The sequence below is a fragment of the Salvelinus sp. IW2-2015 genome, unplaced genomic scaffold (genome assembly GCF_002910315.2).
Source record: "Salvelinus sp. IW2-2015 unplaced genomic scaffold, ASM291031v2 Un_scaffold1935, whole genome shotgun sequence".
Classification (NCBI taxonomy): Eukaryota; Metazoa; Chordata; class Actinopteri; order Salmoniformes; family Salmonidae; genus Salvelinus; species Salvelinus sp. IW2-2015.
The window spans coordinates 44,615-56,604 of record NW_019943292.1 but is presented as its reverse complement, the minus strand read 5'-3'; the positions used below and the strand labels follow the sequence as shown (position 1 = coordinate 56,604).

At 40.5% G+C, this 11,990-nt stretch overlaps 1 protein-coding gene across 1 annotated transcript in view; it reads left to right on the top strand.

Moving 5' to 3' along the window:
• The first annotated feature begins 385 nt into the window (after window positions 1–385).
• Window positions 386–11,990, top strand: part of asmt2 (acetylserotonin O-methyltransferase 2) — a 49,974-nt gene continuing 38,369 nt past the window's right edge. Inside the window, 1 exon segment of the mRNA XM_070439812.1 lies at window positions 386–775. The gene's annotated coding sequence lies outside the window, so the exon portion shown is untranslated.

The window sequence follows — 11,990 nt, the reverse complement described above, 5'->3', positions numbered from 1 at the left end:
GTTGTAGAAAATATGCACTTATTGTAAGAGTAATAAGGCTGTTAACCCCGGTGTCCTGGCTAGATTCCCAATCTGGCCCTCATTCCATCATGGCCATCTAATCATCCCCAGCATCCAATTGGCTCATTCATCTCCCCTCCTCTCCCTTGTAACTATTCCCCATGTGGTTACTGTAAATTAATATGTGTTCTCAGTCAATTTGCCTGGTAAAATAAGAGTTAAATAAAATAAATACATCTAAATTCCAACACTATCGGAAAACCGGGTCACAGACAGAAGCGGTGACCCAAACACGTCACACGGCTACAAAACTGAAGCATCCGTTTAGAACGGAGGGAGAGGAAGTCCAATCACGGGTAATAGGAGAGGATGGAACTAGGTGAAATTTCATTTACTCTCACTGTAAAACGACACTATAACTATCTTGGGTTAGTTATACTTATCTTTGACCGTGCCATGGTCATTGGATTAGACGGACATGCTGAGTAGCGCCCGGGCGGGACAGGCGCAGAGTAGAATTACACGGTTCATGTTGTGTTGATGTATTTTAAACATATCGCGAGGCGACTTTTTGTTTTACGGTTATATCTGAATCTTTGCAGTGACTTGTAGAAGAGAACCGCAGTGAACTAGCGGGTCTACTACACGGATCTTTATCCCAGTTGCCCCGAAAGCTTCCATACATCCAGCACTAGACCATTCTAAAGGAATCTGTCTATCCGACCTGAAGTGTACATCAGACGGTCGTCAATAGGTGACAGCATCGAACAATTGGGTGAGTCAGGTTTTGATGTCATCAAGACGATAATAACCCCATGTTGTCGACTCACGCCGCATATTGTATATACGACAGGTAGGACTATAAAACAGTTGGCAGTTGCTGCACGTTTCGGAACATTGTTTTTACCAATATATTATGTCATCAAGTGCCAGTCTGTCTCCCTGGTCAATATTATAGCATATCTCATGGTGATGATGCTTTCTGGAGCGAGAGAGTCAAACAGACAGCTAGTGGACTGAATGTAGCCTACGAAACATTTATCCTCTTGTTAAGCCCACACATTTTGCAGGGAAAATAATGGGTTATGTAATGGAGTTCCTTTTGTATTGCACAGCTCTGCATATAGCTACCTCCATGGGCCTCAAACTATGGCTCTAACCCTAAGCTCGCTATTATATAGCCTATTCAACTGTTATAAATGTAGTCCATAGCCTATTAAAATGTTATAATAAAATCGTTATCAATGTAGTCTATAGCCTATTAAAATGTTATAAATTGTAAGTCCATAGCCTATTAAATGTTATAATTGTAGTCCATAGCCTATTAAAATGTTAATAAATGTAGTCCATAGCCTATTAAAATGTTATAAATGTAGTCTATAGCCTATTCAAATGTTATAAATTAGTCCATAGCCCATTAAAATGTTATAAATGTAGTCCATAGCCTATTAAAATGTTATAAATGTAGTCTATAGCCTATTCAAATGTTATAAATGTAGTCTATAGCCTATTAAATGTTATAATGTAGTCTATAGCCTATTAAAATGTTATAAATGTGTCTATAGCCTATTCAAATGTTATAAATGTAGTCTATAGCCTATTCAAATGTTATAATGTAGTCTATAGCCTATTCAAATGTTAAAATGTAGTCCATAGCCTATTAAAATGTTTATAAATGTAGTCTATAGCCTATTCAAATGTTATAAATGTAGTCTATAGCCTATTAAATTTTATAAATGTAGTCTATAGCCTATTAAGATAGCAAAATAAATAACGTCCATGACAGTCAATGGAAAAAATCATGGTGCTCAAAACGTCATGATTGTGGTTCGATTCCCGGGCCACAAACTTTAAATGAATGCATGCATACTGTCGCTTTGGATAAAGCGTCTGCTTAATGTCAACATTTATAATTTTTGCACACTGATAATTTGTGCGACATCGAACATTTTCCTACATGGAATTTTGATAGTAGCTATGGCCTCATAGTAAAAAGCGTATCTAAACCAGGATAGTAGCCATGGCTCATAAAAAACAGCGTATCTAAACAGTAATAGCTAATAGCCTCATAATAAAACAGCGTATCTAAACCAGGATAGTAGCTATGCCTCATAATAACCAGCGTATCTAAACCAGGTAAGTAGCATGGCTCATAGTAAAAGCGTATCTAAACCAGGTAAGTAGCATGGCCTCATAATAACAAGCGTATCTAAACCAGGATAGTAGCTATGGCCTCATAATAAAACAGCGTATCTAAACCAGGTAGTAGCCTGGCCTCATAATAAACAGCGTATCTAAACCAGGTAGTAGCTATGGCTCTAGTAAAACAGCGTATCTAAACAGGTAGTAAGCTATGGCCTCATAATAAAAAGCGTATCTAAACCAGGATAGTAGCTATGGCCTCATAATAAAAAACGCGTATCTAAACCAGGATAGTAGCCATGGCTCATAGTAAAACAGCGTATCTAAACAGGATAGTAGCTATGGCCTCATAGTAAAAACAGCGTATCTAAACCAGGATAGTAGCTATGGCCTCATAATAAAACAGCGTATCTAAACCAGGAGTAGCCATGGCCTCATAGTAAAACAGCGTATCTAAACCAGGAAGTAGCTATGGCTCATAGTAAACAGCGTATCTAAACCAGGATAGTAGCTATGGCTCATAGTTAAAACAGCGTATCTAAACCAGGATAGTAAGCTATGGCCTCATAATAAAACAGCGTATCTAAACCAGGATAGTAGCCATGGCCTCATAGTAAAACAGCGTATCTAAACCAGGATAGTAGCTATGGCCTCATAGTAAAACAGCGTATCTAAACCAGGATAGTGACTATGGCTCATAGTAAAACAGCGTATCTAAACCAGGATGTAGCTATGGCTCATATAAAACAGCGTATCTAAACCAGGATAGTACCATGGCCTCATAGTAAAACAGCGTATCTAAACCAGGATAGTAGCTATGGCCTCATAATAAACAGCGTATCTACCAGGATAGTAGCCATGGCCTCATAGAAAACAGCGTATCTAAACCAGGTAAGTAGCTATGGCCTCATAGTAAAACAGCGTATCTAAACCAGGTAGTAGCTATGGCCTCATAATAACAGCGTATCTAACCAGGTAAGTAGCCTGGCCTCATAATAAAACAGCGTATTAAACCAGGATAGTAGCTATGGCTCATAGTAAAACAGCGTATCTACACAGGTAAGTAGCCATGGCCTCATAATAAACAGCGTATCTAAACCAGGATGTAGCTATGGCTCATAAAAACAGCGTATCTAAACCAGGATAGTAGCCATGCCTCATAGAAAACAGCGTTCTAAACCAGGTAAGTAGCCATGGCTCATTAACAGCGTATATAAACAGGATAAGCCATGGCCTCATAATAAAACAGCGTATCTAAACAGGTAGTGCCATGGTCATAAGTAAACCAGCGTATCTAAACCAGGTAAGTAGCTGGCCTCATAGTAAAACAGCGTATCTAAACCAGGTAAGTAGCTATGGCCTCATAGTAAAACAGCGTATCTAAACCAGGTAGTCTATGGCCTCATAGTAAACAGCGTATCTAACCCAGGATAGTAGCTATGGCCTCATAATAAAACAGCGTATCTAAACCAGGTAGTAGCATGGCTCATAATAAAACAGCGTATCTAAACCGGATAGTAGCATGCCTCATAATAAACAGCGTATCTAACCAGGATAGTAGCCATGGCCTCATAGTAAAACAGCGTATCTAAACCAGGATAGTAGCCATGGCCTCATAGTAAAACAGCGTATCTAAACCAGGATAGTAGCCATGGCCTCATAGTAAAACAGCGTATCTAAACCAGGATAGTAGCTATGGCCTCATAATAAAACAGCGTATCTAAACCAGGTAAGTAGCCATGGCCTCATAGTAAAACAGCGTATCTAAACCAGGTAAGTAGCCATGGCCTCATAGTAAAACAGCGTATCTAAACCAGGTAAGTAGCTATGGCCTCATAGTAAAACAGCGTATCTAAACCAGGTAAGTAGCTATGGCCTCATAATAAAACAGCGTATCTAAACCAGGTAAGTAGCCATGGCCTCATAGTAAAACAGCGTATCTAAACCAGGTAAGTAGCCATGGCCTCATAATAAAACAGCGTATCTAAACCAGGTAGTAGCATGGCCTCATAGTAAAACAGCGTATCTAAACCAGGTAAGTAGCATGGCCTCATAATAAAACAGCGTATCTAAACCAGGATAGTAGCCATGGCCTATAGAGTAGCCATGGCCTCATAATAAAACAGCGTATCTAAACCAGGATAGTAGCCATGGCCTCATAATAAAACAGCGTATCTAAACCAGGTAAGTTTTGAATTGTATCACTGTGACTTCAGAAAGTGACCGTATTACCGCCACACTGGCGGTCGAGTCGTGAAGGCAGTCAAATTCACCTGACTGTTTAGTCACGGTGATTAGGCTTCTCCCAGCTCTGATGCTGCTGATGGTCATTAGTAGTCTACCAAACTTGCTACCTGCCTGCTACTCAGCACTCTATTGTCCCTCTAACCCCTCTGACATCAAAGCAAATGTATTGGAAACCTAGGCAACACTTCATGAGAGCCCATGAGCTCATGTTACGCAACATTTCTATAGGCTTTGCAATTGCTCTAGAAAACAGAGTGATGGCCTCTATTAAAAAGAGGAGGCTCCAATCAGCTTTCTGTAGGCTAGGCCTACTATATTTATTTTTAAACTTTCCTAATATTAAGCATATTGCTTATATTTACAACAGGAGTATAGCCTACATGGCTGGCATGAAAATAAATAAACCACGAGAAAGCGTCCTCCATTCGCTATTTAAGTGCATTTTTATTTTATTTAAATTTATTTATTTCACCTTTATTTAACCAGGTAGGCAAGTTGAGAACAAGTTCTCATTTACAATTGCGACCTGGCCAAGATAAAGCAAAGCAGTTAGACACATACAAAACACAGAGTTACACATGGAGTAAAACAAACATACAGTCAATAATACAGTAGAAAAATAAGTCTATATACAATGTGAGCAAGTGAGGTGAGATAAGGGAGGTAAAGGCAACAAAAAAAAGGCCATGGTGGCAAAGTAAATACAATATAGCCAGTAAAACACTGGAATGGTAGATTTGCAGTGGAAGAATGTGCAAAGTAGAGATAGAAATAATGGGGTGCAAAGGAGCAAAATAAATAAATAAATACAGTAGGGGAAGAGGTAGTTGTTTGGGCTAAATTATAGATGTAGATAGATGACATGTATTTGGTCCCGCTGCCGGTTTCGATACAGAATGAAAATGGCCCATTCTAAATCAAAACAAAATGTCACATATATTATTTAGTATATGTCAAGACAATATTAAATCCAGAGCAGTCTGATGGGTGACAATATTAGCCTATCACTTGTGAATGATGCATAAGAAACAATTACTTTTTAGAAACACAGTCGCACACCTCATGTAGCCTACTCCATAGGCCTATATGCTTTTAGAAGGTTTGTAACTAAATTGGCCAAATAACTCATGAAAATTAAGCACATTAATCTGCTTTACAAGGGGTGTAGAGCCTAACTACATACATACACAGCACGTGAGTTTCAAGTTTGGGAAGATCATTTTCACCATAAAAATTGACCTTTATAATAAAAGTGTTACATGCATATTTGCATTTGCGGTTACTTTTGCTAATGTTTTTTTTCTGCGAATAGAGCGCTTATAGCCTATCGCTGCGCTTTTAATGTGAAGAAATAGCCTAAAAGTTTATCAACATTTTAAGTTAAACGTTCTGATCTGTTGCGTCAGCCTCATTGCGTAAAAAAGTTATTTGGATGCTAGTGGTTTTATTAATCTGGGATCTATTGCATCCCACAACTGTCCCAGACTATGTTTGGAAAATGTATTTCTTGCACAGAATAGAATAGGTTGACTTTTGTACTATGGGAGATAGTAGATTGACATAGGCTAGTGCTTTTGCTGTTCGGTAGGACTTACGCATCTTGTTGGCTGACGAAAAGTAAATGTGGACAGTACTTCCGATATCTTCAATATGCACCTCGGAATTGGATAAGGAAGCACGCAGTTTCGTCCCTGAGATGTCTTCACTTGTAGCCTGTGAGAAAGGCCTGATCACGTGATGGAGCATGCAGCACTCAGGGAGAAGGGCACAACGGCCACTGGCCGCAAAAGGCATGGATTTTTTGGGGGTTCATTATGGCCACACAAATCACATTTTATTTGTTAATGCGCTGAATACAGTCGTGGCCAAAAGTTTTGAGAATGACACATATATTAATTTCCTCAAAGTTTGCTGCTTCAGTGTCTTTAGATATTTTTGTTAGATGTTACTATGGAATACTGAAGTATAATTACAAGCATTTCATAAGTGTCAAAGGCTTTTATTGACAATTACATGAAGTTGATGCAAAGAGTCAATATTTGCAGTGTTGACCCTTCTTTTTCAAGACCTCTGCAATCTGCCCTGGCATGCTGTCAATTAACTTCTGGGCCACATCCTGTCTGATGGCAGCCCATTCTTGCATAATCAATGCTTGAAGTTTGTCAGAATTTGTCGGTTGTTGTTTGTCCACCCGTCTCTTGAGGATTGACCACAAATTCTCAATGGGATTAAGGTCTGGGGAGTTTCCTGGCCATAGACCCAACATATCTATGTTTTGTTCACCGAGCCAATTAGTTATCACTTTTGCCTTATGGCAAGATGCTCCATCATGCTGGAAAAGGCATTGTTCGTCACCAAACTGTTCCTGGAGGGTTGGGAAAAGTTGCTTTCGGAGGATGTGTTGGTACCATTCTTTATTCATGGCTGTGTTCTTAGGCAAAATTGTGAGTCAGCCCACTCCTTTAGCTGAGAAGCAACCCCACACATGAATGGTCTCAGGATGCTTTACTGATGGCATGACACAGGACTGATGGTAGCGCTCACCTTGTCTTCTCCGGACAAGCTTTTTTCCGGATGCCCCAAACAATCGGAAAGGGGATTCATCAGAGAAAATGACTTTACCCCAGTCCTCAGAAGTCCAATCCCTGTACCTTTTGCAGAATATCAGTCTGTCCCTGATGTTTTTCCTGGAGAGAAGTGGCTTCCTTGCTGCCCTTCTTGACACCAGGCCATCCTCCTAAAGTCTTCGACTCACTGTGCGTGCAGATGCACTCACACCTGCCTGCTGGCATTCCTGAGCAAGCTCTGTACTGGTGGTGCCCCGATCCCCACTGCTGAATCAACTGTAGGAGACGTTCCTGACGCTTGCTGGACTTTCTTGGGCGCCCTGAAGCCTTCTTCACAACAATTGAACCGCTCACCTTGAAGTTCTTGATGATCCGATAAATGGTTGATTTAGGTGCAATCTTACTGGCAGCAATATCCTTGCCTGTAAAGCCCTTTTTGTGCAAAGCAATGATGACGGCACATGTTTCCTTGCAGGTAACCATGGTTGACAGAGGAAGAACAATGATTCCAAGCACCACCCTCCTTTTGAAGCTTCCAGTCTGTTATTCAAACTCAATCAGCATGACAGAGTGATCTCCAGCCTTGTCCTCGTCAACACTCACACCTGTGTTAACGAGAGAATCACTGACATGATGTCAGCTGGTCCTTTTGTGGCACGGCTGATGCAGTGGAAATGTTTTTGGGGGATTCAGTTCATATGCATGGCAAAGAGGGACTTTGCAATTAATTGCAATTCATCTGATCACTCTTCCTAACATTCTGGAGTATATGCAAATTGCCATCATACAAACTGAGGCAGCAGACTTTGTGAAAATTAATATTTGTGTCATTCTCAAAACTTTTCTCCACGACTGTAAAACAGGTGTAGGCCTTACAGTGAAATGCTTACTTACAAGCCCTAAACCAACAATGCTTTAAGAAGTTAAGTAAAAAATAGAAAATAAAACGAACAAATAATTAAACAGCAGGAGTAACATAACAATAACGAGGCTATATACAGGGGCTACCAGTACAGAGTCAATGTTGCGGGGAACCAGTTAGTCAAGGTTATTGAGGTAATATGTACATGTACGCAAAGTTAAAGTGACTATGCATAGAGAGTAGCAGCAGCGTAAAAGATGGGTCTGGGTCTTTGATTAGCTGTTCGGGAGTTTTATGGCTTGGGGGTAGAAGCTGTTAAGAAGCCTCTTGGACCTAGACTTGGCGCTCCTGTACCACTTGCCGTGCGGTAGCAGAGAGAACAGTCTATGACTAGGGTGGCTGGAGTCTTTGACAATTTTTAGGGCCTTCCTCTGACACTGCCTGGTATAGAGGTCCTGGATGGAAGGAAGCTTGGCCCCAGTGATGTACTGGGGCGTACGCACTACCCTCTGTAGTGCCTGGCGGTCGGAGGCCGAGCAGTTGCCATACCAGGCAGTAATGCAACCAGTCAGGATGCTCTCGATGGTGCAGCTGTAGAACCTTTTGAGGATCTGAGGACCAATGCCAAATCTTTTCAGTCTCCTGAGGGGGAATAGATGTTGTCGTGTCCTCTTCACGACTGTCTTGGTGTGCTTGGACCATGATAGTTTGTTGTTGATGTGGACAACAAGGAACTTGAAGCGCTCAACCTGCTCCACTACAGCCCCGTCAATGAGAATGGGGGCGTGCTCGGTCCTTCTTTTCCTGTAGTCCACAATCATCTCCTTTGTCTTGATCACATTGAGGGAGAGGTTGTTGTCCTGGCACCACACGGCCAGCATTTTGAAGGTTCAGAGGCCAGTTGTCAGGAATTTATTATGGATTTTGGACTTTTGAGACGGTACTCAGAACTACACGTGCATCTCTGCCAAAAGGAAGTGATACTTTCTGAAGGTACTGTGTTGTCATAGTTTTATTTTATTTAGTATTTATTTAACTAGGCAAGTCAGTCAAGAACAAATTATTATTTATAATGACAGCCTACCAAAAGGCAAAATAATTAAAGTAGTTGGCAATTTCAGTGGGTTTTGTGATGAATGAGTCATCTGATTCAATGAATAATGGAGCTGAGTTTGCCTTTTTGCTCAACATTTTATTTAAGGTGCTCCAAATGTTTTTACTATCATTATTTTTACAATTTAGCTTTGTTTCATATTATAGTTTCTTCTTCTTTTTAGAGAAGAAACTATAATATGAACTATATAATATCTTTTTAGAAGAAGAGCATAGAAGAAGAGCATTGGTGTCACGTTCCTGACCTGTTTTTCTTTGTCTTGTATTTGTTTTAGTTGGTCAGGGCGTGAGTTGGGTGGGTTGGTCTAGGTTTGATTTTCTATGTTGGGATTTKGTGTTCGGCCTGGTATGATTCTCAATCAGAGACAGCTGTCAATCGTTGTCCCTGATTGAGAATCATACTTTAGGCAGCCTGGGTTTCACTTGTGTTTTGTGGGTGTTTGTTCCTGTGTCAGCGTTTGGGCCACACAGGACTGTTTCGGGTTAGTCACGTTTGCTGGTTTTTGTATTTTGAAGTGTTTTGTTGTTTTTTCATTAAATATGAACACTTACCACTCTGCATCTTGGTCCGATCCATGCTCCTCCTCGTCTGAGGAGGAGAACGACTACGACAGCCGTTACAATTGGGCTAGTAACTGAAAGGTTGCAAGTTCAAATCCCAGAGCTGACAAGGTAAAAATCTGTTGTTCTGCTCCTGAACAAGGCAGTCAAACCTGTTCCTAGGCCCTCATTGAAAATAAGAATTTGTTCTTATCTGACTTGCCTAGTTAAAGGTAAAATAAAATTAATATTCTGCACATCTACCATTCCAGTGTTTAATTGCTATATTGTAATTGCTTCGCCACCATGGCCTATTTATTGCCTTACCTCCCTTATCTCACCTCATTTGACTTTTTCTACTGTATTATTGACTGTATGTTTGTTTATTCCATGTGCAACTCTGTGTTGTTGTATGTGTCAAACTGCTTTGCTTTATCTTGGCCAGGTCGCAGTTGTAAATGAGAACTTGTTCTCAACTGGCCTACCTGGTTAAATAAAGGTGAAATAAAATAAATCAATAAATAATAAATCTGTTACTAGCAAGTTATTGAATCGATGAACCTTGTTTCTTAGCTACATGTGTTAACGTGGGCTATTTGTAGCACTTTTCTGGGATGTTTGATTGTTTTCATTGCTTTACTGGGAAGCTTATCAGAAGTAGACATGTGGACACAGTGGACTTCCTATTCGGGCACACCACCGCATACACCACCGCATACACCACCGCATACACCACTGCATACAATAGCTGTGGGATCAGCAGAGGCATTCAGGGCAGTTAGAGGGACATAAATTAGGTTATTTACATTGTGTCTTCCAACGCCTCTGGGATAATTACATTTGCTGAAGTATTATAACAACTCAGTGACACAATGGTAGGGATTAACTGATCTGGGCTTGGGTCATTCATACGTTGTCTCAAGTTGTCTCAATGCAGCCTTATAATGCTGTGAAAAGATCTAGTAACCCATATGATTTGGGTGGAATCCATTCTCCTTATAAAACAAGCTTTGTCTCCAGAAGGTATCAACATTTTCAATAAATGTTACACCCACAGAGCTGCAGCCAGTTATGGAGGGCTAAAAGTCTGCTGAAACGTTCAATGCCACGATTTAGGAGAGAGCCAGATATTATGGGATGTTTGTTGGTGTCAAGTAGTGACCCAATCAGTTCCTTAAAATTCATATTTAGCCAATCTCACAGCCAAGTTAAAAATCCACAATACCAACATGGATTGTGTACTCAGGGAAAACAGGGTGATGGAGTCGCTACTAGACATACAAAGTTGTAGCATGCGTGAAAATCTATTTTTTTCTGGGATTCCTGAGGACACATCCAATAATCCAGATTAGATAACAACAATTAGATAACAACTAATTAGATAACAACTTTCAGAGAATTCATGCAAGCCGCCTTGAAACTTCCTATGGAGACTGTAATCAAGGTGGCTTTCCACCGAGTACACAGACTTGGAGCTCGGAGCGACAAGGCCAAGGGTCCCCGACCGATCATCGCTACCAACAACAGGAGCTGATCAAAAGCAGGGGAAGGGAGCTTAACTTCTCTAGGGTAGGGGGCAGCATTTTCACATTTGGATGAAAAATATACCCAAATTCAACTGCCAGTTACTCATCGCCAGGAGATAAAATATGCATATTATTAGGAGATTTGGGTAGAAAACACTGAAGTTTCTAAAACTGTTTGAATCATGTCTGTGAGAATAACATAACTTATTTAGCAGGCGAAACCCCGAGGACAAACCATTCAGATTTTTTGAGGTCACTGTCTTTTCATTGAGATTTCATTGGGATACCAGATTTCTAAGCAACTTGCTTGCAGTTCCTATGGCTTCCACTGGATGTCAACAGTCGTGAGAAATAGGTTGAGGTTATTCCTTTGTGTAATGAAGAAATACGGATGTCTTGGTGGTTCCAAACTCTCCATTTAAGATGATGGAGGCCACTGGTGTTCTTGGGGACCTTCAATGCTGCGAAGGATTTTTTGGTACCGCTTCCCCAGATCTGTGCTCAAGCAATCTTGATCTCAGAGCTCTACGGGCAATTCCTTCAACGTCTTGGCCTTGGTTTTGCTCTGACATGCACTGTCAACTGTGGGACCTTATGTAGACAGGTGCGTGCCTTTCAATCATGTCCAATCAATGTAATTTATCAACAGGTGGCCTCCCATCAAGTTGTAGAAACATCTCAAGGATGACCAATGGAAACAGGATGCACCTGAGCTGCCAATTTCGAGTCTCTATAGCAAACGGTCTGAATACTTAAAGTAAAAATAAGTTATGTTCAGTAAAAAAATATATACATTTGCAAACATTTCTAAAAACTTGTTTTCGCATTGTCATAATGGGGTATGTGTGTGTAGATGGATAAAAAAAAAAAAGGCTGTAACGTAACAAAATGTGGAAAAATTCAAGGGTCTGAAAAGCTTTCTGATGCCCTGTACAACTAATCTCGTTCTCAACACTCCAAGATGCATGGAAGGTTCTGGGTAGCCATTCCGCT